Genomic DNA, 7,232 nt, shown 5'->3' with positions numbered 1-7,232 from the left:
GGCTTCAACTTGGCGTCCAAAATACTTAACAGATACAATGGGTGTAAATAGGAGGGATTAGGTTAATCATAGTTCTCTATTCTATTTCGTGTTTATTTTATGTCTTGTTGTGTTGACAGGCAACTAGATTACCACGACGATCGCTCGTTATAGGCTATATCAATCGCTCAGACTTGCTAATATAGACTTGCTAAAATAGTTTCGTTTTTTAATATCTCGTTCTCAATAGAAATAATATTGGAAATAAAATATAATGTCGTCCCCACCGAAAATACCATGTGAATCACAATCATCGTTCGATATCCTCGAATATCTGCACATGGCCCGCAACTTGTGCCACTCGATCGGCCACATTAAGGATCCACCGTCACCGACCGACGAATTTGACGATTGGCTGATGTCCGCCAATTCAGGGGACCCCAAGTCCAACGGCTGCTGCGGTGGTGGCAGTAGCGGCGGCATCGTCGTCCGGACGTGTCCATTCGTCGATGTGTTCCTGTACATGGTGCTCAAGGCCCGGCAGGCCGCGGGCGCCATAGCCGTCATCATGCTCAGCGCCATCGTCATCGCCCTCCGGTCCACACAGTTCATCTCCGGCCGCTGGACCCAAACGTTCTGTGCCAACTGCGTGACTCCCGGCACCCCAATGTTCTTCCTTGAGACGGCCTTTCTGTGCATATTGAACCTGTTCGTCCTGTTCACCGTATACTGGCCGGCATATCTCGCGTTCCTGAGCATAACAAGTGTCATGGCGTGGGTCATCACCGCGCTCAAAGCCGCCGCCCTCAGCATAGTCATCTACTTATCGTGACCGTTCGCCGCCTCAGTGATGTTCCCGTCATATAGTTTTACCGACTTTGCAGACAAAATATGAAAGATACGTTTTAAAAGTATGATATAGTTTAAGTATTTTATTCCATACTTAATTCCTTGTAAATACACGATTTTAAAATTTATTTTGCTGCGTTTTCATATGTTTGTTTATTCATTTTGTGCTAGATGTGAGTTAGGACAGTCGTGGAAGAATTTAACTGTTGGTTAATGACTGATTTAATTTAATGAAATGTCATATTATACTCTTCTTTAGCGATACTAAATATAAAATTGTCCTGAGTGGCCAATTAAAAAATGTTGGTTTGATTGATATGCTGTACGTAATTCTGACAACAATTCAATCAGTATTAAGTACAACGCCCGGCTCCAAATATGATAAGAAATTGGCACAATATTAGCACATAGTAATTTCTACGTTGAACACATTGTACTAGGTTTAAATAATTGTTTGATGCAATCCCATCATAAAACTGTTGCCTTCGCCCAAATAAATAAATTAATTACCTACGTAATTATTATCATACTTTTATAATAATGTAATAATACCGGGTGATTTATTAAGCATAAAACACTCATTACCTCAAAAAGTATTCACTTTTTTCAAATTTTTTTTTTTTTCAAAATTTTAGATCTACGCTGTTCTAGAATTATATAATTTTTTTATATTTTTCACCCTTATATTTATTAGGAAAAACACTATCAACTTTTGATTTTCAAATGGTAAGCTATACTTTTAATTTCATAAATTAATAAAGCAATTTTATATGAATTATCGCGTTTAAATGTTCATTTTTCATTAATCCATTGATGAGATATAACTCCTCAAAGTTGGGTAGTTTCGTGCGGTAAAGCACGATTGAGCATAAAACGATTGAGCATAGACCTTTTTAGCAACACGATTGAGCATAGAATATTTTATGCGATGTTGCCAAATTCACGTTGCCAAAATTTTGTAATTTATTATTTTCACGTATTATTACACCAATTATTATGATATCTGACGCGAGCCGTGAGCCGAGCCCCACAACTTTATCAACAATGTTATCGATTAATAAATTAGTTCCGGAGTACTATTCCGGACTACTATTGAGACTATTATTGATTTATAAATATTTTGATTTTATTATTTTCATAAGTCATAACTATTATTATTATTATTATTATTTCATTATTATCAAAAATATCTATTATATACTGTATTATAATGTGACTACTATTGATTTATAAATATTTTGAATAATGTGACTAGGTATATTACAGATTGACTATGAAAACATGATATTTTTCGCCATGTTTTATTTTGAATCATTATAATTATTTAAATAAATATTTTTGTATAATACAGTTCAAAATTGAAAATGGCAACGTTGCAGAACTTTTTATGCTCAATCGTGTTGGTTTTCTTTTGTATTTCAATTTCCTTTGATACGCCGACAATTTATGCTCAATCGTGTCGCAAAAAAGGTGTTTTATGCTCAATCGTGTCTCAGCCGTTTCGGGAGCTGTTTGTGTGTTAATGTGTTACACCTAATCGGTAGATACCGCAACAATTAGGATTTTTATGCCTTAGGGTAAAAGATATTTCATTTTTTAGATCAATTCAGTGAGTACTGTAAACTTAAGTTGTGCCCCTAAATGTATTTTATAAGTCCCATTTGGCAAGGTTCGCGCAGATCGCCCCACTGAAGGTGTTTGCAGTATTGGTCATAATAATACTTATCAATTACAAAGACCAGAAGCTATAAGTAATAAATTCGATATTGTTTGACGTCAAGGTATATCGATGATAACCGTTGTACCTACTCACTACAAGTATTTATTATAAGTAATTGGACCATTACTGTCACTTGTCATATGAGTATATGACGCATACTTGCGTGTAATCCTCTTGTCACCACTGACCACTACAAAATACCTATTACCTACGGGCTACGGGTACGAAACAATACGGTGATGCCTGATTAGGCTGATTCACGATTAGGTAAAAATCATAGATCATAGATCAGCTGTATTGTTAATTTTGTTCTGTGCACAATTACCACGATTACAGATAATATCTATAATATTATCATGGTTCATGGTTACATGATAATATGTAAGTATACCTATTACCAGGTTATCGTGAAGCACATGAAAATACGTTGAGTAGATAAACGGTTGTTAGGTTATATTTATTGTTTTAAGCTTGTAAGATTATAAGAAATAATTCATAATTGAATTGTGCAAATACTTTAAATGATTTGACTAAATCGTGATCTTGAATCGTTAATGTTAATAAACTTTTACTTTTTAATATTTCACATTTTTAAGTTTTTAAATTTGAATTATGCACTTTTTTATAAATAAAGTTTAAGTACAAAGATCTTGTATGTATTTTTTCTTATCTACCACATACATAATATCATTTTTTTTTTAAATAAAGTACCTAAATTGGTTAGTTGCATGTCAATTGGATACTTGATGAGTAGATACATATTATTATGTACAATTTGTTGGTAAGTTTTACTAGTTGATAGTTTCTACAATTAAATAAATGATACAATATGTGATTAAGTTTAAACTTATTTTTGATTTCAGTTTTTCATTTATACATCTACAATTGTTGTTTAAATGCTTAGTCTATGGTTCACTGGTACCTACTAGATAATAAATACCTAGCTATACAATCAAGTGGCATAGCACTACATATAAATATTACTAACAACTAAGATGTTTCTGTCAGTTATTGAAGAGTTTTTTTTGTTTTGGTATTTCAATTTGGAAAATAGATGGTCCAAGATAATCTATATTTACAACAAACATACATAGACATATAATTTGATCTCACTTTTTCATAAAAAAAAGTGAATATACAATGATTCATACATATAATAATTATAATATAATATAATATATTATATTATGATTCCAAATTGGAATTTAAATAAGCCATAGTGAAATCTACTATCACATACAATTTGGAAGATCCTCTGTGTTAATATGATATTCATACTGCTATTTCTAATTGCATTTAAAAATACCAATATTTAGGTAACAGTGAAAAATTAAATAATGCTTCACATATTGGATTAAAATATAACTACAAAATAAATTAAGTAAGTATACACTTAAACTGTAATATTATTTAACTATTATATTGACAAACAAATGTTGTAGGTAATCAAGTTAATTGTAAAGGAGTGGAAAAAAATCTATTTGGACTAACTGCACAATACCAATGATATTTATTGAAAACTAAAAATTGTACTAGTGTTAATGTTTTGTAATTTTTGTGATATTTTATAATTAATTTAAATGAGGTGACAACATCAATCATTACAACTTACAAGATCAATGTATATTGTTGTGTTTAATACATATGCCTACAAAACATGTTTAAATTGTGTAAATCAAATAAAGATTTTAAAAAAAATAGTAAGTAGGTATGTGATTAATTATACATATATTAATTACTACAAAGTAATTGCTAAATATAAAGTATTAAAAAAATTTTTCATTTAAAAATATCAATAGTGAATTAGTAAAAATACTAATTTTTTTCAATGATTGGTGTTGTCGTTAAATAGTAATTTGTATTAAATTCAAGTTAGAATATTATCAACAGCATTTTAAAATCTTACTTTTATTTTAAGTCTGGGGTCATTGGAAAGTTTGTTTCAATTTTTTGAATATGTGTTATATCTTTACTCATATTTTGCATAACTGCAAAACGACAATTTTGATTTAACTGTATTATTATTTTGGAATAGATTTTTTATAGTCCTGGGCTTATAAATGAAATTAAATTTTTTTAATGTTTCATAATATTAACAGTGGCGTCGATGTCCTAAAATTTAGTTGAGCGAAAAATATTTTGAAAAGCCAAAATATCTAAATATCGGCCTCAATTTTGTGTACATGTTGGGGGGGATATAATTTATCCTCACACCGCGAAATTCGAACTTTAAATATCAATAAAAATTGGGCTTAAATATTTTTAGTATTAGGTTTCAGTAAGAAATACATAATGTGAGGAGCTAAGAGGACGTGATACCCGTATGTGTTTTCGCCGTCTTACAAGTACGTAACATCGAAAATTTTACACTCAACAAAACATGTGCGTAGCTCTGTTGATTTAAAATTTAGAGTGAATTGACCTCTTATAAAGTTTAAAGGTAAGATTATTATCTAGGGTTCCATGCCCCCATAAATTTTAAAATTAATATTTATAAAATATATTTTTCAAATGTTCGTGATTTTAACAAAGTTCGTCAAAATTTAAACTTAAAAATGTTCTCTTGCTCTTGTTTACCAATATATAAAATAAAGTCTTACATAAAATACGGAATTTTTTTCAATTTTTCACATAAACGAAATATATATATTAAAAAGGTGGGTAAGTGGATTTTGCTTTGCTTTACAGTAGGTTACAAATGGGTTAATGTATAATGGATTGTATTAAAATTAAATTCAATGATATAATATCATTGTATAAGAAAAACGATTCTGAGCGGAGACGGTATGTCAGTCTAGGTATAAGACATAATATTATATTATAGTCTATAGTATTTAAAAAAAATTGACCTATAATAGGTACCTATAATAAATTCGAAATTAATCATATCATAATATCTATTAGGTACTTATAAGTTATAACGCGTTATACATCAACAAAAAACCGTGGTACTATCATAGATATATAATAGTATACTTTAGAAGTTTCAAGTACCCACGAATAATATTATACAATCACAACAAAATAACTAAAATAGTTATCCTAGGTTTTTAATATGTAATTTCGTCCAAATTTGAACTTAAAATTAGTATAAAAATAAACTGTGCTTATGTATTTCTTAGAATTTTTGGTAACAGAATTAAATATTTACGTAGAATCTTGTTCTAAATTTTCAATCCTTAGATATAAAAGTTGAACATTTTATAAATTTTTAACTACAAAATAATTATTCAATTTTAAATTTGGTAAATGTTGTCAAGATTTTAACTTTAAATGCTTATAAAAAAAAATTGTGCCTATGTATTTTTAATATTTTTCAACTGATATTGTAACAATATATCAGGAGCTTTGTATTAAATTTATACACTTTTTGGCCCAACAGATAAAACTTTATTGATATTTATAGAAAATAAAACTAAAAAAATTGAAAACTGAAAACGTCCGTAAACAGCTCAAAAAGAGTCAAAATATTTTCAAAATTGTATGGTGTATAGGAAATGCTAATATAAACATTCAGTAAAATTTTCATGTATCTGCAGTTATTCGTTTTTGAATTACAACAAAATAAGGAAATCACTACATGAGAAATCGAGTGAATATCCAATGTTGTAAAAATTTGAATTTCAAACGATCATAAAAATTTAATTTGACTTTCTTATAGATATTTTTTGTTTGATGTAACGATTCGCAGTTTACTGACTCGTCATTTATGTCGCACTCGGCGAATTTGCTTAGGTAAACAGAAAACAGGAACGTAGAGTACGAGCCTATATATTATTGGCATAGCAGCCAGTCGAGTTTTGAACCGTGAAATAGAGACTATACATCAGTCTACTATAGTCATATTTACAATATTATTAAACGTAATTAATTGATTAACTTTAAGTATATAATAACGTACCTAATAGTTAAATTATAATAATTCAATATTGTTCGACTCGTACTCCGCTACTCCTGTTATCTTCAATATACTACCCTTAAGAACAGGGTTACTCAGGTGATAGTGTATTTTATTGGTTATAATATTATAATTATTTTAGTCTTGAATAAAACATTGTATTCGTTGCTATATCGTGTTAATTGTGTTAGTCTATGAACGCAGGTCATAAGTTTCTAGGACCTGTAAAATATAACTCAGAAAACTTTATTTATATCAATTCAACAACCCGGATCTAAGGACCGGTTCGTGTAGTGGGAATAGCCAACCAACTACTCCTTAACTGGATAGAGTTAGGTATAAATATCGACAGCCACTGGGTTTGACAAGCCGAGGAGGTGTGTTGCATTGATAAAGGTAGATAATCTTATAAGAAATCTTGTATAACATTTTCATATCTTAGATTTAAAAAGAAAAATTTTTATGAATTTCTAACTCGAAATAATTTGCAAATTTTCGTGGTTTTTCCATATTATGTCATTTTTTGAACTTTAAATGCTTATAAAAAAAAACTGTGACTAACGATTTTTAATATTTTTCATCTGCCTTTGAAACAATAAACTAGGAGCCTTCTATTAAATTTTCAAGCTTTTTTATCCAACAAATAAAATTTTATTGATATTTTTAGAAAAAAAACTAAAAAAAAATGGAAAATGAAAATGTCCGTAAAGAGCTCAAAATAAATCAAAATATTTTGAAAATGTTATGGTGTATAGAAAATGCTAAGATAAACATTCAGTCAAAATT

The 7,232-nt window shown here is 29.4% G+C and overlaps 1 protein-coding gene across 1 annotated transcript in view; it reads right to left on the bottom strand.

The window, feature by feature from the left end:
• Positions 1-7,232, bottom strand: part of LOC100573422 — a 10,418-nt gene that overhangs the window by 2,474 nt on the left and 712 nt on the right. The window lies entirely within an intron of this gene.

This window comes from Acyrthosiphon pisum, chromosome X (assembly GCF_005508785.2).
Source record: "Acyrthosiphon pisum isolate AL4f chromosome X, pea_aphid_22Mar2018_4r6ur, whole genome shotgun sequence".
Classification (NCBI taxonomy): Eukaryota; Metazoa; Arthropoda; class Insecta; order Hemiptera; family Aphididae; genus Acyrthosiphon; species Acyrthosiphon pisum.
This window is presented reverse-complemented; position numbering and strand designations above follow the sequence as displayed.